The sequence below is a fragment of the Protopterus annectens genome, chromosome 2.part1 (genome assembly GCF_019279795.1).
Source record: "Protopterus annectens isolate FY-2018-M chromosome 2.part1, PAN1.0, whole genome shotgun sequence".
In the NCBI taxonomy this organism is placed as follows: Eukaryota; Metazoa; Chordata; order Ceratodontiformes; family Protopteridae; genus Protopterus; species Protopterus annectens.
Genome location: NC_056729.1, coordinates 620,677,851 through 620,701,947, shown reverse-complemented (window position 1 = coordinate 620,701,947; position 24,097 = coordinate 620,677,851). Strand labels below are relative to the sequence as shown.

Here is a 24,097-nt window from a genome sequence, read left to right as displayed (position 1 = left end):
GGTAGGATAGAAAGTACCGTTTAGACTGAGTACATATTATATGGAACTCATTCATATCATGTGTTTGCAGCAACATCAGCCGGATAACACAAGAATGATAACATTGCTTTGTTACTGCATTGATATACTGTACAGACAGAAGTGATACAATCAACCCGCTGTAAACACTTCCCTAAGGCAAAAGACTTTCATGATAAGTAAAGAGAAGTATCATGCAGAGCTGATGTATATTTAAATCCCAAACATACATCAGTTTATTTTTTTCTGTAGACTAGACACACTTCAAACATACGTCACTGGTTCTCAGACAGATTCTTAACTAAAACACTGACTTACAAGAACATCAGCAGTTTCAGCAATGTCCTACAGATGACTATTATCCCAGAATGCTCTCATTTTTTTTTATCTTTATTTCATCTGTAATCAATAGGTATGCCCTAAACATGGCATCTGAACTGAAGAGGTAAATATAATGGAGTACATGGACTGGCCCATGAACATGATGGCAGAAACATTGTACTGTGTACTATAAAGTCAAATAAACTATTTTAGCAACTAAAGAAAAAACAATAACAATGCAAAAGTAGACCGTTATTAAATTTAGTGATGCAATATCTGATAATATCTAAATGTTTATTTGTAGTGGCTCCCTTTGTGGAAGCTTATCAAAAATAGTACAAACCCATCAAGAACTGATTTCTAAGATGGATTAAAAGTGCATGTTTTTGAACCTTCCATGAACATGTATTCACTGGACTGCTAAAACAACTACAACAATGGCAGAAATAAAATAATTCTAAAAAAGTGATGCACCAATAGTGATAGGAAACATTTATTTATTTTAATTAAAAAGGAGTAAAATTACTAAAATTTATTGAATAATTCACATTTCTACTGGAAGAAGTTTTTTTTTTCAAAATTTAACTATGGAATAATAATAAATTCCCTGAACAAACTACAAGACTTATGTATCTCAAAAATAAGTTTATCAAATTTCAAACTTGGTGAATTTAAATAAAAAAGATGTTCTACAAATAATCACTTACATACTAGAACTCTCCTGAAAAAATTGATGTTTTAAACAAAACAGATCTTTGCACAAACATTGGATTAAACAAAATAAATGATAACATAAACACTACAACAACAGACATAAATTAATAACATGAAAAACTCACTAAATAGAATGAAAGGGAAAGGAAGAGAATCAATGTGAATTTTTATTAAAAGAAAAATTCATGGCTAATAACATGAAAAAACAAATAAGTTGCACCACACATAGATGGACCAGTAAATGTGATGTGTGCTAAAACTCAAAATGATCCACAACTCACTATAGGAAAGCCAACACCACACCCATCAAAAGACAGTAGGCTACAACATTTTTATTTTCACAACTGCAAATGGAAGCCAAGGACAGATGCACAAACCACAGATGGGTTTCAGTACTAAAGAATCTTTATCATTGTAAATCTGCCCCATTACATTTGTATATCTGTTTTAAACTTTAACATAATAAAAATTACATAATTTCCTGCTCCACTATACAAACTATCATCAAGCACAGTGCTCAGATCTTGACTGTGGGATGTAAATTCCATCAAAAATGTTCCATGTGTAACCAATGAGGACAACAGAGGAACACTAGCTGGATAGACAGTTGCATATACCAACACAACTTAGATCTAAGTTATAGGTGAGCACTATGCATCCACACAAGAACTGAAGAAATGAAAAATGTTACCTATCTAAAAAAAAATATGCCAGAAAATAGTACACCCTTAACCCCTCAAGGCTTTAAATGAATTCATAATAGTAAGTTTTAAGTTTAATTCATGGTAATAATTCTTGCTTTTCATTCTCTACCCTCTATCTTTTCCCACTCCTAGTGTGCCTCCGCCATCTGAATTACTTATTTGTTATTACAGTTTGCCTTACTCTTCAGCTTTTTCACTCATTCTATCAATACACACTAAATGGTCAAGACTGTAGTGAAATAACTGAATTAAGCAGTGGGTGCTCCCATAAGCACTGGGGTTCTAGAGGCTTTGTGGTGCATTTTAAAGCCTTTCTTTAGCACTTTCATCCAATAATGACCAAGGCAAGAAATTCAAGCTTATTACCTTACAAGGAAGAAATAAATTGTGTCCGAGTCTTAATGTTCAAGGCTAACAAATTAGTATTTCTCAATAAACTGGCAAGGCAAATGCTTACAAAGATGCATAAATCATATCTAGGATAGTGTCTTCTTCTCTGCTCCTTTCCCACAAAACATTGTCACTTTCTTTGCAACCCTCTGGTAATAGATTATGACGAAAGTGAAAGAACAAATGCCTACAGTGTGATATTTCAAGTTGTTGTTGTTATGCATATACACAACATGCCACACATGCCTCCTCATTTGACTTCTGTCTACTCCTCTGATGTCTGACTGAAAAAAAAATGAAGAAATGAATGGAGTAAGATACCTGAGATTGATGCTGTCCGATATATATGCACATTTATCTTCTCTCCACACTAAAAACTAGTCACTTGCATACATGTCTGATGCTTGATGCTTGATCATGACAAAATTGAAATAATAATGATCCAAGTAATACCTTCTAACGTGTTGCTCTTAAAATGTATGCTGCCAAAAGACAAGCTGTACTCACCTTCTAGAAACCTCTGTGGTAAGCCTTGAACATTAAGTCTTGCATACAATGGTGTCCATCAGTTACAGCCACTTTACTGTATAATATCTTAGATATTACTGATTTAAAATTACCACTGGAAGGTATTTATTTACTTTAAGTATACACTTGCTTTATACAAATGCACACTAGTCTTGTAAACCCACATAATCCCCAGCTTTCAAATAACATATAGTAACCTTCTGTGAACACCTCTGAATAAGGCTGATTTTAAACTGGATAATGCAAGGACAGAGGTTGAATATGGCATGCCCCTCCAACATGTATATCAAAACTCCCTTAATACAGCTAAAGGTTTTTTGAGCTGCCAGGCCTGCAAAAGTTCTTAAGATTTAGATGAACTGTGATGAATTTCTTTACTTTTTTCTGGAACATAATTGCTTTTTTTAACTGTTTTCTATGGCTACTTAGAAGAGTGTGCCCCTAGTATTGTCAGCATTAACAAACAATAGTTTCACAAACACACATACATTTTTACAGTGCCCCTAGCAAGACAGGTCTGTCACAAAATAGACATGTACACACACACACACACACACACACACACACACACACACACACACACACACACACACACACACACACACACACTATGCATACTTACCTACAGACAAATTGAAAGAATACCAGTTCACATATGGCATAACATCAGTGTGTTTGTAGAAACCAGAGCACCTGTCTACAACTCATGCAAGACATGATGGGCATGCAGACACAACACAGAAGGAACCACCATCAATAATTCTGACAGAGATGTAAGTACAGTGAGATGGCAATGCTACACACTGCAGCAATTTGCATGTGATCAATTAATTTCACCCACTTCCTGCCCATACTACCAAATATATCCACTTATTGTGTACAGTATAGATGTCTGACTATGATGGAAAGTGAAATAAATTCTGTCAGCTTGTTACCCTTAAATACAGTATAACACCCCAATAAAATCATGCACATATGCAGACAAAGGCAAGCACAAACAAACTCACACCCACACACACACACACACACACACACACACACACACACACACACACACACACACACACACACACACACACATAGTTATAGAAATAATAATTTTACACCACTTTCAGCAAATGCATTGTGTAACACTGTTGCTATCATGCCAGATTAATGAATGCTTAATAGTTATTAATGTGAGTCACTTACTTTCACCAGCATATGGTCTTTGTTCCCATCAGCTACAGACACTTTACTGTATATATCTTAAATGTCAGTAATAAAGTAAATAAATACCTTACAGTGGTCTTTTTTAAGTATATACTTCCTTTACACTAATGCACACTAGTGTTGTCAAGCCAGATTATTGAGAACTAAACATGATCATGACAGTAGGATCACACATTTTCATTCCCCAACAGCTCTTGTGCTACCAATTATATCCACATTATTAATTATACACAGCTCTGATATCTGAATGTGGTAAAAGTCGGAAGTAGTGAAAACAATAACAATCATATTATTATTAATAATAGTAATAATAATAAAAATAATAACAAAAATGGCCATAGTGCTGTTTTGCAAGTATTTTTAACAGACACAGTTACCATATCAAAGTAATCAAATTTACTTCACACAAAAGTACATTAGCCATGCAGAGCCAGATCAATGATGGTTTAAACAGAGCAAAGAACAAAGAGCCTCTTTTATTCACAGACACCCTCTCACTAGCAGTTATGGATAGTTTGTTGACTGTATTAACTGAAGACATCTGATCATGTCAGAAATAACCACAGTTCTATGATATTCAGCTTTGTTTAAAAAAGAAAAACAGTAACCACAGTGGAGTATCAAACATGGATTTACATTAGTCCTACAATGCCAAAATAATGAGCAGACAACAGTGGTCAGTCATTTTCATCCACAAACAGACCAGGACACACAGTAATTATAGACAATTTATTGTCTGAGTACATCTCAAATGTCTGACTGTAATGAAATAAAAATAAATAAATTAAATAAAAGCAACACTGACTTTTAGTATACTTATGCCTGTGAACATGCCTGCACAATGTTTGTTTGCACAATACAGTGACAAATGAGTTCTATGTGGTCCCCTAATTATTGCATTTTTATTTTTGACTTTGTGCCTGATTCATGAGCTAAGAGATTCAGAGCTATGGGCAACTACTCAACACCGAAAAAGCACATCAACTACCAAGCATCAATGTCTTGCAACTTCTGCATTTCAAGTACAGTTCCATATTATCAATCACTTAATTTTCAGGCTTTCTTCTCCTTCCCACACGTTCTAGCTGATATATTGTGTGCATTGTAAGTGGGATGAGGCAGAAAGACCCTGCATTTTCAGTACTATTGTCAAAGAGGAAATGGTAGTAGAAAAAAAAAAAAAAAACAGTAAAAAGTGCAGCAGTGGCAACAAGCTGTGAAGACTTTTTTTTTTAGTACTAACAGGCAACCTAATATAGGTAGTTGATAGCAATGAATAAAGTTGCAATATCTGTGTGGCTGGCAACAAACTGTGTAAAATAGAGTCAAAAATGGGGACAGTGTCCCTGACTTTCAAATTTGGACAGTATACCCCATTTTCAAAAAGGGTAACAGGAGAGATTATTTTAGTTACAAGCAGATCACACTCATCAGCTTTCCAATAACTCCAGTGATAGATCTTTGGAATGCAAACTATTCAAATGGTGAAAAAATGTAGATTCTGTCATGACTTTGGAAAAATAGATCAACTATTTATCCTTGCTCAATTACATGGGGTCATGGGGTCTTACCAGTATGGTGTATGTATGATTTGTGAAATGGGAGAAAGCATATGCCTGTGTAGCCAAGTGTGTCTTGAAGGAAGTGATAGATCAGTATTAGGCTCCTTGGATTACTGCCGACTACCTGTAAATTCCTGTATTTCTTGAATTAGAATTGTGTTCATATTTTTATCATTAGGTGGTATTATTACTCTACCAGATATGTGTCTTGTATCCCTCCTGTTTATGATTTTCATAGACAGGTATTAAGATATAGCCATGGTTGGAAGAGTATCCACTCTAGGGAAGTAATGGCCTTAGCCTTTGCAGATTGTGATCCCTGGAGCATGATGTAAAGGATGTAAAATAAAAGTCATAATCTTCAAATTCAAGTCATCTTCTCCCCAAAAAGCATGTAATGCTTTCTGGTAGTAAGTGGGTAGCAGCTACCCCCTAATGAAGAGCATTATGTATCTTTGTTCTTGTTTTGAAGCAAAAATAGAGACAACTGGTAGATGACCAAGCAGATGACTGCATCAGGAGCTACATTACAGGCAGTGCATTGGACAGTTTTGGTGAAGCAGGAGATGAACTGTGACACAAAATTCTCATATTATCAGTCTGTATCATGATCTGCTCTTGTTTTCACAAGCTTTAGGTAGTAACAGAGACAGTGAGATCACAGAAAAAAGTAGTGGAAATCATGTTCCTTCAGGATGTTTCTGGGACTATACTATATGGCAACATCTTAAAACCATTGTTCCTATGGCTGAGAAGAGAAAGTTGAAAGGATTTCAACACTTGGTAAGAATATCCTATGGTGCCTCACATTAAAGGTGTACCAGACACAACTAGATCCAGACCATGCAACAGTGTATGCTACTTAGCTTTCATATGAATGGCTTATGATCCTGTGATAAGTGCTGGAATTATTGCAGATAGTACAGTCCAGTCTATCCTGCTCAGCTTGCTATCATTTTAGCTCTCAGTAAGACCAATCAGATTAGAAAATGGATGTTCAGATGGGTATTGGCATACTGTAAACACTGCAGATCATCACTTTCCATAAGTGAACAATGTACAGGTCTACCCATCACGATTATTATTGTAAAACATTGTTTGGAAATGATAGCCTAAATCACAATAAAATCACATTGGCTTTCCAAGGTCCACAAATGGCCCTCTGTGGTACATGAAAATGGCCAGTGATAGCACCACTACACAAACCAAAATTAGAGCTCCATTCCATAATATAACAATAATGACAGATTTATATCTAGTCAAAGCAATAGCATAAAATGCAGCTGCATTTGAATTCTTCTGTAGGATAAACCATGGTGTGGCAATTTTTGATGCAGGTCCAACCCTGAACAACCAACCTACTGAGATAGCATCTGACCTCTGAAATTTAGCTAACATATACTTCCACAAAACCCACATGCTTCATCTTTCTCTTTGCCCATTACTTAATATTATACATACTTGCATTCATTCATCTTAACATTAATATATTTCCTTTTATATAAAGTATCTCCTTAACCCATTTTTCATACTTACAGACCATGCTGCAAGTCTTTAGTCTGATTGGATAGAAAGGACAGAAACCCAAGCAAGATACTGTATATACATTGTTGTGTGTTATGTGTATCTAGTTTAATTTCCCCAAATTATTGGGACTGGCTTTTCAGATACTGATCTAATGGATAATATTCTAAGATGCTGAGTAGAACTTAATGACACTAACCCTTTGGTCACTGATTTTTATAAAAACTCACTGTTGCAGGATTCCCTGTGTACACCTGCATTAGTTTTTTTTTTCTCTTTTCCCTGTGGATGTGTTGCTGTGGATTTAAACAGCTCAGAAAGGATGAGGGAGCAAAAGCCACTCAAATGCACAGTGTAAAAAAGGTTTTGTTGAGTTTAAGCTTCAACCAATTTGCTTTATGTGGCTGAAATTCAATGAATAGACTCTCAATGAAATATCAGGAATCTTTTTAGGGTTTTCCTTTTGTGATTGCATTGGGAATAAGAGACATCTCTCTTTTTGAGGAGATACAAGGTTCATGGTATCAGAACTTCTTTGTAAGTAGATACACAGTAAGTAGTTCAGTTGATGACCAAGTAACCTTGCCCATTTTTCCAGTTGTCCCAGAGCACTAAATGGTCTGCTCAGAGTTGCACATTAGGCTGTAAGAAGTTGTACAGAATCAAAGACTGGACTATGAATAACTCATTACTCACTCGCTCCTAACTTTAATCCTCTGTGCTAACTGCTAACCTATTCTTCATAACAAATGATTGCTTGTTTGCCTTGTGTGTGCACCAGGAGTAAGTCTTCATTGGTCTGATATTTTTTTTTTCTATTTTAATTTATTGCTGTTGCCCATTAGTCTTTTCATGCGCAGCCTACATTTATTAGACTAATATAAACAGTGCATTTTCCTTTTACTTTATCTCTCTTATATATCAATCTATATATATATATATGTGTTTGACAAGTCATCGAAAGTAAAGTCTATTAGAAGGCAACTGATTGATTACAGCTTGTCAATCAGCAGCCTGTCAAGAAGAAAAAGCACAAACATTGTTTTTGTAGTGGGGCAAGCCCCACTCCACCGTGCACCAACTCTAAGATTGTGCTTCAGTGAGAAAAGAGCAAATTCCCTGATACTCACTGTATCGCAATCTTGCACAGAAACACTGCTGGCATGTTTGATTGGCTGATTTTTGATATATATATGTATACACACACACACACACACACACACACACACACACACACACACACACACACACACACACACACACACACATACCTACCTTTCTAGATTCATAGGTAACTACTAGTCTAGCTTCCCTTGTAGGCCATTTTAAGCCTAGCCAGTTTTCCTTTTTGTGCTTCAGTTAACCTATCCATTTAGACAGAGACTGGCCTTGCTCATTCCATGGTCAATAATTATATAATACCCCTAATGAGAATAACTGGGATCATACTATAGATAATTTGAGTAGACCCATGCATGGGATAAAGCATTTAGGAGCTATTGGGTGAGCAAATTGGAGTGACTAGGGAAATGATTTTTTGAGCTTTTGAGAGTTCGAATTGCCTAGACATAGTAAGGCCTAGCTGAGTCTAATTATTATGGCTGCCAAAAAAGCAATAACTAGAAAATGGAAATCAAAGTCTAAACCAACTTTACTAGCAGTAACAAAGATAGTAATAAAGATAAAGCAACTGGAACTGGGATATTTGCAAAAGGGTAGGAGTTCATTTTTTTCTCTCTTTATTTCTATTGTATGCAGCAGCAGAGTAACCTGCACCAGTCCCACTGGCAAGGCCTGTTGTTCCCCCACAGGTGGCATCAGTAGCACTGCTGCCATGAAAAGAGGCACACAACAAATCTGAGTCCCAGCATGCCACAGTCTTCCCTATTGTCTCCTGCCCTAACTGGACCACCTGCGTCAGGTAGGCCTGCACAAGATGCAGCAAGATGCAGGCAAAGTGATACCTGCCAGTAGCAGTACAAGTGGAAGTGATACTTTGATACAGGAACTGGCATAGCTTGTAGGGGAGATAATAGAGAGGATGTTGGATGCTAGCATCATCTATATATAGACCATGCTCCAGCGACTAGATGAATCCCGTTCCTGCTCAATGTTCTCTGAACCTTTTGAGGCAGGACCTAGTGCTGATGGTTCCCAGGGTGTTAAGTAATTTCCCACTAGGTCTAAGCTGGCAAAGACTGCATCTTTGAACACCCAGTCCTATCCTCAAAGCAGGTGTTCCCATTCCAGTTGTGTTTATGCTCACCCCTGTATGTTTTACAATCATTTCATCGCCATTGTTTTTCCTCTGTTTGTCTATCTCCTTCACCATTGTGTTTATCCAGGCCCTGTTAGTCAAGTGTATATGTTTCCCTCTGATGTAACCAACTCTATTACCCACCTCTTTCTTCCCTGATTTCCTTCTCCAACTTTCTCTTTTCTAAGAATAACATAAAAGAGTACCTGTACCACAAAATATACTCCTACCTATACCTCTCAGTATCTCAGATATGTGAATAATGTACATGACTAGCTCCAATTGCTAATCCAAAACAGTAGTTTTCTGACAAATCATTGAAGGTTTCAGTCATGAAATAGTTACATATAATATTTTAATTTACCATGATTATTGAGCTAAGAATTTGAGAGGTCTGCCCCAGTCCCACCTCCGATCTGCTCATTCCTTTCTTGCCCACTTTGTGTTTTATCCTCTGCTTGTTTCCTCTTTTCCTCTCTGTCATTCACTATCATTTCCAACCTTAAGTCTGTTTAAAATTGATAAATACACCACACCTGTGCCCACATAATTGTTCTGTGGTCATACATTGCACTGCAGTTGGCAGAGATCAACACTTCCCTTCCTATGACAAAAATGCAGAAAGTCCTTGACATTTGCAAAAGATACTGCCAGCAGTCACAGAAATGAGGTGCATGTCAATGCATGTTAAAAAGCAATTATGAAATATGGAAAACTTAATAATTTCCCTCTAATGTTTCTCCTGACTCAGTGTATTCATGTTGTGATGTGTACTTATTCAGTGCACTGGGTGCTGGGTTCTAGTGTCCCGTGGGTGGTATTTTGTTTTACAATATTTGGTGTTCAGATTAAAACAGTCTTCCAATCCCCTGCAATTTGATTTTTCTGGCATCTGTCTTATTTCTGCTGGTATGATATACCTGGGTTTGGGAATATGACAGACACAGGCATTTCTATGTAAAAACTTCTAATATAGAGGTACCATAGATTTCCTCAGTTTTCTAATATTAAGAGTTTATCATTTTTTTGACATGTCATTGTTCCCATTCTGAAGAATGAGATTACAGTGCACCTGCACTGTTTTTTTTATTGCTGTTCTATTTATTTGCTTATGTGTTTATTTTGAGCAGGTAGGCAGAGTAGACCAGTAGGATCCCTTTTCAGCAGCAATCTAGTAATAAAAAAATAAAATGATTTCTACTAACTACAACATAGGAGATAATCAAAGAGTAAACATTACAGAGCGTAAACGTAGTCAAGCATTCTCATTATAATCAGTGAAAATTCAAACAATTAATAAAGAACAAGTGATGTGTACATAAACGTTCTAAAATATAGTAAGGACAGTTTATGCAACTCCTTTTAATGAAGAAACAAGCATGACAATTATTTGAAAACATGTTTAAAATGGATTGAGTGCATGAACCTTTTGTATGTTAGGGATGAGTACCCATTTAATTCAACAAAAAATAGGGCAAGATGGGACCAGGAGTAAGTCAGAATAGAAAACAGTTTAAATAAGTTCTCTACAGGATGGGAGGTGTGATTTAAATTCTGTATTCTTATTAAAGACTGATCGGAATGCAGGATGGTATTGAGTATACTTAAGCGCAAAGGGTCAGAATTCCATAGTTTGCGTCACTGGATAGCAAAGTCTTTCCGACTGCAACACTGAGATATGAAAATAATGTTAAGTGTCTGAGAGTTAATCTCAGAACAGCAGAGAAGCCGTAGTGTTTTCCTATATCTACTGAAGGGTAGTGTTCAGTATGGAAACCTTTAAAGACAAGTACGCTAAGGAGAATGGAAACATGAATGTGAATGATGGGGTAGCCTACATTTTTTTATGATGAAACATGGATATTCTTACTTGCTGGTATTTGGTATAAAGATTCAAGTCTTCTTTAATTCAAGTATGTCTGTTTTAGATGCATTCAGTAAGGGAATTGTACACTTAGTCTTATGAGAATGTCCACCATTGTCAAGTGCCATGACATCTGTTAAGGTAAAGGAAGATGGCACACTGTGATATGTTCCTAGCATGGATTTTAAATTTTCACCAACCCAGTCAATATGAATGAAGAAAGCTTGGTATCAAGAAAATGCCATTGGTTCTGACTTGATAGCTTCAATGGTTTCTCCAACAGGAAATGTAACTGGCCAGTCAGGGGGTACATTGCATAGCCTAGTAGATGTCCAGAAGAATATTGCTTTGGACTTATTGAAAGTAGCAGTGATTATTTTACATGTCAGAGATGAAGAGAGGTAAAGTCCTTATATAGAAGATAACAGATGTTTGATAGCAATTATCTTAATATTTGAAGGATATTTTTACATGGCATGCATTGCAGTCAATACTTGCTGGATGAATTGCCTTAATAAACAATGTGGGCCATCGAAAACCTATTTTATTATTTTGGAATTACCTGTGCAAAGAGAGATGTATCCTTTGGATTTTTGTCTATAGGAAATACTCAAGCATTGCAGTAATGTCATTTTATATACTGAGAATATATATATTTGCCTTTGGTATTGCCTGTTCAACTGATGAAGAACCCAGTGTGTGCATGTACAAAAGATAAAGCTAGGAATATAATAAATCCATTTAGTTAAGGCTAACCAGAGATAAATAATTGCAGTTATAAAGCACCATGGCAAAATATGTAAAGGATAGAATGCATGGATGGAATGAATAAAAAAAACTCCAAATGTGCTCTTCAAACAAGAAATTCATCAATAAAAGTCAGGAAATCTGGTATTTAATTAGGCCTGGGAAAATACGTTTTCAAACTATGTGAACAATTGAAAAATGGCTTAGAAACTATGATTATTTAAATACACAAAACTTCCCATTCACTGGTATGTAATGTCCAAAACAAAGGAGATGCATTTATATATTGATTGATTGATTGATTTTCCATTTGATAACCATGTGGATGAACTGCTCTAGTAACTTTGATTGATTGATTGATTGATTGATTGATTGACTGATTGATTTTCCATTTGATAACCATGTGGATGAACTGCTCTAGTAACCCTTTTCAGTCACTACAACTGGGTACAAGACATAAAACAAATAATATGGGTGGTGCAGTGGTTAATCTTGTCACCTTACCAGTAAAGGTTCTCCAGTTCGATTTTCAGCTGGGATGCCTTCTGTGTGGAATCTGCATTTCCTCCCTGCATTCACATGAGTTTACTCCAGGTACTTCGGTTTCCTCCCACATTCCAAAGACATGTCTAGAGCATTTCTCCCCAGGCCTCTGCTGAAAATAGGCTCTATCCTAGTCAGACTTTCCTGGTCAGCAAATGTTAAATAAGTAAAATATGTTGCATGAAGATAAGAGTACACATGTAAATAAGAATTCAACAGTTAAATACATATGCTACAAGTGAACATTTATTAGTTACTCGTGTATTATTTATTTATTTATTTATTAATTGATTGCATTTGTTGACTGGGATAATCCTTCTGGGCATGAAACTCCTTTTCATTGGAGGCCTGGGTGAGAAAAGCTCCAGGTTATAGATAACAAAACATTAAATAAACATCAGAAAATATTTAAAACGAATAACAAATTATTTGCTATGCATTATTAATACTGTATAGTACAATAAAATAAAATGCAATGCACATTTCTGTGGAAGCCTGGAGGTGTTTAGGAGAGATGACAGTGAAGTTTTTAACCAGACTGTTTAATGAAATCTTGGAAAGTAAAAGGATGCCTGAGAAGTAGAGAAGAAGTGTTTTGTTACTGATATTTAAGAATAAGGGTGATGTGCAGAGTGTTAGTATCTACAGAGGGATAAAATTGATCAATCACAGCATGAAGTTATGGGAAAGAGTATTGGAAGCTAGGTTAAGAAGGGAGGTAATGATTAATGAGTAGCAGTATGGTTTCATGCCGGGAAATAGCACTACAGATGCAATGTTTGCTCTGAGAGTGTTGATGGAAAAGTATAGAGAAGGTCAGAAGGAGTTGCATTGTGTCTTTGTGGACTTAGAGAAAGCATTTGACAGGGTATCTAGAGGGGAGTTGTGATATTGTATGAGGAAGTTGGGAGTGGCAGAGAAGTATGTAAGAGTGGTACAGGATATGTATGAGGGTAGTCTGACAGTAGTGAGGTCTGCAGTAGGAGTGACTGATGTGTTTAAGGTAGAGGTGGGATTACATCAAGTATCAGCTCTGAGCCCTTTCTTATTTCAATGGTGATGGATAAGTTGACAGACAAGATCAGACAGGAGTCCATGTGGACTATGATGTTTACTGATGACATTGTGATCTGTGGTGAGAGTGGGAAACAGGTTGAGGAGACCCAGGAGTGGTGGATATATGCTGTAGAGAGGAGAGGAATGAAGGTCAGCAGGACTAAGACAGAATATATGAGTGTGAATGAGAGGAAGGATAGAGGAACGGTGAGGATGCAAGCACTAAAGCTGGAGATGTTGGAGGAGATTAAATACTTGGGATCAACAGTTCAGCGTAATGGTGCGTGTGGAAGAGAGGTGAAGAAGAGAGTACAGACAGGATGAAGTGGGTGGAGAAGAGTGTCAGGAGTGATTTGTGACAGACAGGTACCAGTAAGAGTGAAAAAGAAGGTCTACAAGATGATAGTGAGACTGGCTATGTTATATGGATCGGAGATGGTGGCATTGACAAAAAGGCAGGAGTCAGAGCTGGAGGTGGTACAGTTAAAGATGTTAAGATTTACACTGGGTGTGACGAGGATGGACAGGATTGGGAATCAGTACATTAGAGGGTCAGCTCAGGTTGAACGGTTTGGAGACAAAGCCAGAGAGTTGAGATTGCATTGGTTTGCACATGTGCTGAGGCGGGATGCTGGGTGTATTGGGAAAAGGATGCTAAGGATGGAGCTGCCAGGAAACAGGAAAAGAGGAATGTCCAAGATAAGGTTTATGGATGTGGTGAGTGAGGACATGCAGGTGGTTGGTATGAAAGAGCAAGATGCAGAGGACAAGAAGAAATGGAAACAGATGATCCACTGTGGTGACCCCTAACAGGAACAGCTGTAAGAAGAAGGTTTATAGATGTAAAAAGAAGCACAGGTGTAGAGCTACGTTTGTTGTAGGTGTAGGCTAAGCTCTGCCTTGAATTTCCTTATGTTTCCGATTTCTCTTATGGAGAAGGGACGAGATTATATTTTTTAGAGATTGAGTATGAGTATAGTGAATCATCAGTCTTATTTTGGGATTTGGTCACAGGAACATTTTATCCTTGGGCCTTAAAGTTCTGTTTGGTGAGTACAGGGGTATTTGATTTGCAAGTCAAGGGCATTGTTGGGGAATATTATGCACTACCTGAAGTTGGGCAAATGAAGGAGAATTTGGAAATTCTAGCCAATTTACATGTTTGAGTGATGCACATTTAAGTACTGAACTTACCACTTTTGCTACAACATTGTTGCAGTTTGAAGTTTATACAGTTATTTAAGTGTATAAAAAGTAGAGAAGCATAGAAAATGGTCGGGAGAAAATATCCTGTAGCAATGCTAGAGTAGGCTACTTCAGTGAGGAATTGTTCGGCCCTGTACAAAGTGCTCATCTTCTGATGTCTTTTTAATGACTTGAGCTATGTGGTAATCATATTTAATTAGTTTGTTTAATTACTTGGTATGTGGCACTATTTTAATTTGAATAGGCAATAGATAACTTGCATTTTAGGGAGTCAAACTGCTTTGGGGTAAATAACATTAGTTTTTTAGGGGATTTAATAGAAGTTGAGAATTATCTATCCAAGTCTCTAGAGAAGGGAAAGATTGTTGGATTATTTGCCGTAAGGTGGATAGACTTTTAGCAGAGCAGATAAGCATGGAATCATCAGGGTACAGGACTATAGTAGCATGCAGAGAGGCACTGTAGGTCATTTATGAATGGGTTAAAGAGTAGTGGACCTAGTACTGATTCTTGGGGTACACCAAGGGATAATTGGAGGATGGAGGATTACTCATTCTCCTACTTTACTGCCTGCTGCCTATTTGTTAAATAGATGTAGAATGATTTATAGGCAGAGATGGTAATACCTAGTAAGGAAAGTCTATTACAAGAAAACATTAGTGAGGTATTTACATATGTGCACAGATACTTATTTTGCATATGGTAAAACATACAATAGTGATGTAAAATGCCCAAGCAATGAAGTATACACAATTAAGAACTGTATGGATCAAATGCGTATGTAATTTAGCATTGTTACTCATTGTCTTGAAAGCATTTAGAAGTGGATTTAGAGTATAGCTGTTCTTTAAGAGCTTTTTTTAAAAGGTTTCAATGGAATCTTAATTTTTGATGTTTGAGGGCAAGTAGTTCCAGGATGCTGGTTCTAATTATGAAAAGGCCCTTTCACCTATTGTGGTTTTAGAAGATGGACGTACAGTTGATAAACAATTATCCTATGAATTTGTTGGTTCATATATAATCACTTGAAATGGAAGTTTCTTTTTTATCTGGTTTTAGCACTTTGAATGTCAATAAAAAAATAAGAAATAAGCAGTGCTAGCAGTACAAATCCACTGATTTTATTCTCTACAATTTGTATTCTGTTTGAATTATGTGCCGATTATAAGACCAAAAAGGGTCTTTCGCCTTTTCCCGGTTAGGGGTCGCCACAGTGGATTACCGGTCTGCTATTCATTGGCAGTGGATTTTTATGGTGTCGAGTTGACAGCCTGGCACCCAACCTTCACAAAAGGCACACACCCACATACTCGCAAACCTACCTATATGTCTTTAAAGTTCACTTGACCACAGGCAGGACATGTAGATGCCACAAAGAAAGTGCTCCAGCCAAGAATCAAAGCAGAGAATCTCTTGCTGTGAGGCAACGCTAACCGCTGCACCATAAGACCAGAAAGGGTAATAGCATGTTACTGGAAATTGAATCACATGCCCTAAGAGCAAGAGAAGATGAGTGATTCTGCTACAAAGTTTCAATTAAGCAAGCACTCTGTAAACTGTAATATTTGTATTCTTTATAATGAAAGACCTTGACATTTCTGTTCATTGGTATCTGGTAGACAGTTATCCATGAGAAATGATACTGTTCATTGGTGTTTGGTAGACAGTTATCCATGAGAAATGTTACAAGAATGGGATGAATTCTAGGTAATTTTTTGAGAGTAGAAAAAAATCCTAACATTTATTTTCTTGTGGCAAATAAACAGTCTATTAGAGTGCTGGCCTAGGGGCATACATGGATGAAGCCCAGACTACAGCATAAACAACCTGGGACTGACTAGTTACTCAGGCATCTGATGAAGCTTCCTTGGAGGAAGAAGCATGCTGGGTTGACAGATCCTTCATTGATCCCTTGAGGCCAAGGTTCAGGGAGATTGCAATGTCAAGTGTCTGGAAGGCAAGAGCTGCAGTATTTGTAGGGCCTGGGGCAGGCACATTCTCCTCGGCCATGTTTCATTGACTGCCCAGCCTATGATGTATACTGTCAGGAAACTGGAAGGAAAGGCCTAGAAAAAAAACAGTGTACTGATCAATGAATGTAATGCTGCTGATTCTAGCTCTCTGCACCATGCTTCCTTTCATGGTTAGGAACAACAACCTCAGCTGGGGCAGGAGAGTAATACTAGTAATAAATGAGACTGCAGCAATTTTCTTCCCTCCTGTCAAATGGATTGCAATAAGGGAGTTGAAGGCATGAAAGAGAGAGAAACAGAGCTGAGCAGCTAAAATGAATAAGAAAGAATAAGGAAACTGTAAAGAATGTTCTGGTGCTTCAATCAAGTTGCTGCAACAAAATTGGTATATTAATAAACTATAGTCCAGCATGTTAGCTAACATTAACAATACAATACAATAATTTTCCTGATATTTTATACCATAGTTGCATAAACACATCCTTTTCTGGTATGGAAGATCCATTAATTGCAAAACTAAAAATTCTGTAGTCATACAGCACATACTTTTCTGTCTAATATGCTTTACACAGTGGCATAGAACTTTATCAGAGATTCACCATTCCTCTCACACTTCCATTTTAAGTAGTAAAAACTGTAGCCACAACCTGAAGCATTCATAATTTGGAGATGGATCATAAATTTTAGAGGGCTTATTCCTTGGTGCTGTGTGATATTCTTCTAATTGGACATGGTATAATTTTTGTGGGATAGGTGACAGTATCAACATGGTTCTGACAATTCTGTGCACTATAGAAATCTGGCCTAAAAGAATTCTAAGGCTAATATGTCAAAATAATGCAAGATATACTTACATGTATTCCGTGATATTACTATATGGAATATTTCTCTATAGCTCCAGTGCAATTAGTCAGAGATGTTTTGACTTGTGAACTAACTTTGGTCTTAACTTTCAAAGCTGATGTTTTACAATAGTATAGGCCATGGCTTTGAGACTACTCCCTTTTGTTGTTATTCTCTTATCATTAAACCTGAGCACCAGGATCTTTCATATTAGTCCTTCCACAGTGCTATGTGATAAATGTGTCAGGCACTCAGTCTAAAAAACAAAACCTATTAAGTTATATTATATTCACTGAAGGTTTTCACTGCATCTTTTCTACAAGTCTGCTTTTGTGTTCGTTCTTTGCCGACATAATTAGATATTACTAATTTTAAATTAAGCATTTGTTTATTGGTAATGTTTTTGTAAGTCTAGCTGAATCACAAGGAAGGGAACCAGAACTCTGCCTGAAGTAGCTGATAGTACTCAAGTCAAGCCCAGAAAGACAGAATGTATCTAGGATTTAGGAAACCTCTTAATAAAGTCACTCTTTCTCTCTCTCTGTCTATAAAGTCACTCTTTCTCTCTCTCTGTCTATTTCTCCATATGTAAAATATCTGTGTATACTTTACTCAGTACACCTTTACTCAGCCCTTATTATACCAATCATTGAGTATAATGCCACTTTTGGCATGTATCTGTCCAGACACATGCAAAAACTGGAATACCCACAAGGCCTAAACAACATGCCCCTCATGAACCAACTCAAAGCCCTATCACTGTACTCAGTATCCTACCGACTGCTAAGATGCGACCTGCATCTGGCATACAAGGCATCCTTCAACCCATTACTGATGGATTTACTGCACAACATCTCCAATGTCATCAGAATACTTGGTCTTCTGATCTACACCTCTTCTGAATCATCAACAGAATGGTTTGGAGGGACAGGTATATCGTACAGAGGATACCAATACTCTGGAACAGACTCCCCATCCACATTAAACAATGTTTGTCCCTGCCCATATTCAATCTCAGGTTGAATCTATTGATGGAAAACAGAAAATTTACTACAGGACTGACCCCTGTACTGGCAATTTATTTATCCTTTGTTGACCAGGTCAGTAGCCTCTTTTCAGGGAGACCTGAGGTGGTATATATACTAGTAAAGGAAATTTAGCTAGAGCATCAGGAAACTTCCTCTATTCTTTTCAACAGGTGCCATGGGATCTTTTACACCAACCTGAGATACCACCAACTCAGGTAGATGGGGCCTCAGTTTAACATCTCATCTGATGCAAAGCACACCCCTTATGTTGCACTGCATTGTCAGTTATCAATCTTCCTAGCTGGGAAGAGAACCCACAGCCTTCTACACCAAAGATAAGTGTGCTGCCTGTTGCATCGCTGACATTAATAGACACAGATAGCTCCTAAATGCCTTTTTTTAAACAAGAAACATCTTTATTAAATTATCACATATGACATAGGCAATCTTACATTTATATAAATGAAAATATACCATCCCAACATAATTTCAGTTGCAAACATTATACATTACAAACCCTGCTGACAACTGTAGCTGCAAACATTATACATCACTTATAATATATCCAGTCATTGCCAGTCAACCGTTACATAGCTCATTCAATTTTTGCCTTCTTTTAAACCTTGTTCCTTTTCTGCATATATATATATATATATATATATATATTTTACAAGAAACATCTTTATTAAATTATTATGTGCGATGCAGACAATTTTACATTTATATAAATGAAAATAATTCATAGCAGCACAATCTCAGTTGTAAACCATATAGCTTACAAACAGTGCCAACACAACTATAGCTGCAAACATTATACATCACTTTTAATATATCCTCTTATTGTCAAGCATTACATAGCTCATTCAGATCCTGCCTTCTTTTAAAACATAGTTCCTCCTCTGCATGTAGTGATACCACATTCATTATTATATATAGCATAAAATGCAGCTGCATCTGAATTCTTCTGTAGGATAAACCATGGTATGATGATTTTTGGTGCAGGTCCAACCCTGAACAACCAATCTACTGAGATAGCATATGACCTCTGAAATTTACACAAAACCCACATGCTTCATATTTCTCTTTGCCCATTACTTAATATTATACATACTTGCATTCAGTCATCTTAATATTAATATATTTCCTCTTATATAAAGTATCTCCTTAACCCATTTTTCATACTTACAGACCATGCTGCAAGTCTTTAGTCTGATTGGATAGAAAGGACAGAAACCCAAGCAAGATACTCTATATACATTGTTGTGTGTTATGTGTATATACCACAAACAAACACTTCAAGGAATCCAAACACTATCCCAATGACTGTAACCACAAATTAATTCCAAGAGGAAAAAAACTGTGACAGGATCCAATCTTTGAATAAAACCACTTGTTTATTGACTAGTAAAAACAACAGGTTGAAGAATACAGTCCCACCAAACCTCTTATTAGGATTTAGTCACAGTTGACAAAGCAGTCTGTGTTATTTTTAAGGTAATTTTTAAGACAATTTTAAGACAATTATAGAATGAAGTTTATTTAGTATATAGATTATAATGTTGAAACTATTTACATGTATATATAAACTGTACAATTCATAGTAATCAATTTTGAATATAGAATAGCTGGATATTCCCTTTAGGTATAGAATGGAAATGCTTGAATTGTGGGGAAGCCAGCACAATAATACAGTACATTGTTATTTTATGTATTCATGTATTCAATAAGAAGAAATTTATATAATAGGGTAAGTTCCTTTTAATATTCATGGTTGGTTTTCTATGTTTATGGGATTGTCCAAGTGACTAATTGATATAAAGGGCGGGAAATTAAGGTATATAAGTGTGTTTAATTGATTACTGGTTGTTCTGATGAAACCTACATTTTGTAATTGAAAGCGCTCAACAACCTGTTGTTTTTACTAGTCAATAAACAAGTGGTTTTATTCAAAGATTGGATCCTGTCACAGTTTTTTTCTTCTTGGAATTAATTTGTGGTTACAGTCATTGGGATGTTATGTGTATATAGTTTAATTTCCCCAAATTATTGGGACTGGCTTTTCAGATACTGATCTAATGAATCTAATGAATCCAATGAATCTTATGAATGAATGAATGAATATATTATGCATATTATGGTGGTACTAATCCACTAAAGCAAAACAATCTGTAATGGCTGGATTTTCATAGGTATATCATCATCTTATGTGTATGATTATAACATATGGGAGAGGCAAAGACTAACCAAAAGCATACCTCTTAACTTCTTGTGCAAGAAATCTGGACAAAGCCTGACAAAATAGGGGGACAAAGGGCCAAAAATAGGGTCATGTTTTAAATATTGCTCTTAATAACAGAAAGTTGCTAGAGTAACAGGAGTTTTTTTCATATATATTTCTTAAGGATTTGAAATCTGAAACTCAAATGTATGTAATTATTTATTTAAGATCATCCCAGTGATTTGCCAGAAAGCCATACATTTTACGAGGAACAGACCAAAACTATAAGCCAAAAATTCTTGGCATTCTGCGAAAACCTGTAGAGTTGAGAGGTATGAAAGCCATTCTCACATGTAGGAGTTAGTTATCAAAATTTTAAGCTTTGTATTTTTCTCTCTTGTATAAAGTTGCCTATTTTGTAACTCATGCTTTTCTTCCCAGGCCTCCACTGAAAAGGGGTCACTTCAGCCTAGCTGGTTTAACCCACTCAACAAAAGCAATAAATAAATAAATAAGACAACACATCTATACCTGTGGCCAGTGGTACTATTTCAGTTTTGATAATAATACAACTGTACATATACATAAGAAACATACTGATCACACAATAAGCATGTCAACCACAGGTCATGTACAAAGAAGAGATACTTCTACTGCAGATTGTGAAATGCCTGACCATCTAATGCTTATGGATGCTGTGTATATGGACCCGGAAGTGGTGTGTTGATATTGTGAGATGAAAGCTATTCTCTGTCATGATGATAGTACTTACTTGTGTTTTGTGGAAAACTGAATCCATAGCCATCCTAACTATCTCTGTGCATATAGACTTAACTTTGTGAGCTACTTGTCTATCTATTTATGGGGAAGCATGCAGAAGCACATATCTAACATTGCATAGCTATACTAATTTCTTTAAGGCATGCCAGTAGGGGCAGATGTATTACTGATGCATAATAGATATACATTCTTGTCTTGCTATAACAGTTACTGTGCAAAAAATGACATATTTCACAACAGTAGGATACCTACCCCAGGGCTTACTTAGGTTCATAGGTTCATAGGTTCATAGACTGGTACTAGGCTATAGTTCCTAGGGCCTATACAAGCCTAGCCATAACAATTCCATGGCTATTTTCCCCACACTTTTTACTTCCCTGGACCCCTGTCTAGCAGGACGACTAACATGACCCCCAGGGTGAATTTCCTTTCTCCCATCCAATCGTCAAGGTACCTTTTGAAGAGGGCCAAAGAGGCGCTCTGCTTGACATGTATGGGCAGTCTATTCCAGAGTCTGGGGAGTCTCTGGGTCAGGAACCTATCCCTCCAGCATGTTTTGTTTATTGTGATGACAATGTTCAGATCCCTGGAGTGTGTGGCTCTGAGGGATTGGTATTTCTTTAAGTGTAGCATGTCCTACAGCCCTGGGTTTGACATGGCCTTGTATGTTAAGCAGAGATCACCTCTGGGTAGACGATATGCGACATAGTATAGCTGGAGTTTTTTAAGGCGGTCAGCGTAGGGCATCTGCTTTAGGCCTGTGATTCTTTTAGTGAGGTATTTCTGCAGCCTTTCCAGTTGCTGCAGATTAGTTGCAGATTAGGTGCTTTAGTATGCTCCTATGCAACCTGCTGTTCCTTTCTATCTCTGGAGGAGCTAGAGACACAAACAAGGCACAATAATAAAATTAATTTACATGCACTGGCAGGTTATTTGTTTAACTAAAAGATGGTATACTACAATATAGAGGAGATGACTGCACCCTAGCTTCATCCTCCCATTGGCCGAATAAGTCAGACTTGCATCAATTCATCACTGTAGTGGCAAAGGCACTGTTCCCTGTGAAAGGTATATCAGTGGCATAAGTGACAGCCTTGGTCAGATTATTATAAGCATCAGCCTCATACTATGACCCAATACAGCCCCCCTGCAGAAGCCTCTTGTACTGCTTATGGGAGATGTCAAGAAAAACATTGTACTCCTCCTCACACCACCTCTGGTGCTGTAAACGGAACATTACCATCCACCTTCTCCAGTGCCTCACCTTCAAGGATCTCAGGAAAATGGGAGAGAACTGGCACACAAATCAGTTTTCATGGGTCCCATTCTTCACACAAGAGGCACCAAATAAAATCTCATTTGAGTGATAGATGGTACAATAATAAAATATAGGCACTGCATTATTATGCTTCCAATGACACTTTGAGGTGTGAAACATGGAGTCCTCCAACCCTCTGTTTGTTTCTGAGACTACATACTCAACAGTGACTCCATCTTCAGATCGTTAGAGTTGATATGGCAATTCCCTTACACCTACAATCATGGGCTTCTTGCATATGCAGGATGTTAGCTGCAAATTATTGTGCATGGCATCATGTAGGAATCTTCACAATGTTTATCAGGTTTGTTCCTCGGGTAAACTGTAAGGATTCAGAAACAATAACAATATGAGCTCAAGTTGTGCCAAGAAAGGTGAATCTACATGGTGACAGGCAAAGAGACGCATTTTGCTAATGAGGCATTACAGAGCAGACTTGTAGCCAAGGTGGTAGTTGATCCAATGCATTTCCTGACAGACCCAGATCCCTACCTCACCTCTGCAAATGATGATAACTGCTTTGCCCTTTCTACATTATTTTGTTTGCCTATGGGTATTAAAGGCCTGATGTTGCTTTTCCACACACTGAGACTATTTCTGCATGTACATATATATCTATATACATATGCATGCATATTATTTATTTATTTGTTAATTCGTTTATTCATTCATGCATTCTTTTAGTTGACTAGAGTAGTCCAACTAAGCTTTGGTAACTCCTTTTCAGTTGAGGTTCTGGGAGAAAAGCTCCAGTTACAAAATAGGCAGTTTTATACAACACAGAAAAATGTAAACCTTAAAATTAAAATATTAACATACAATAACTGAGAGGCAGTTATACCAGACAGATACTTCAGTAAGTAAAACCTAGTCATTACATGTTACTACATGACAGACTGGCATACACAGTGAGGCTTGAAATGTTAAATTACTATTTTACATTTAGTGGTAGAGGAAATGACAGAGATAGAGAGAAGAGCTGTGAGAGGCATGAATAGAAAGCAGAGGTGAGGTTAGAAAATGAGAGTGGCATGTATATTTGTTAGGAGATGTGAAGAAAAAAGTTGTAGTGAAGTTGTGGCAGATAAGGAAGGTGGTGAGTGTGAGTTAGAATTGTGCTGAAGGGAAAACTCGTCAGGGGTAAACAGAGATAATCAAAGGGGTAGTAAGGGCAAAGGGATAGAAGACACTCAGGAATTTACATTGAGAATTTGCTTTATTGGGGTATATAGGGGTAATGTAGTTGTGTAAAGGCAAAAGTAGTCTAGTCTAGTGAGATGCAAGAGCAAAG

General features: G+C 36.9%; 1 protein-coding gene across 1 annotated transcript in view; it reads right to left on the bottom strand.

Annotated features, from left to right (window-relative positions):
• The window catches only part of LOC122794883 (extracellular calcium-sensing receptor-like), a 207,700-nt gene that overhangs the window by 1,094 nt on the left and 182,509 nt on the right, over positions 1–24,097 (bottom strand).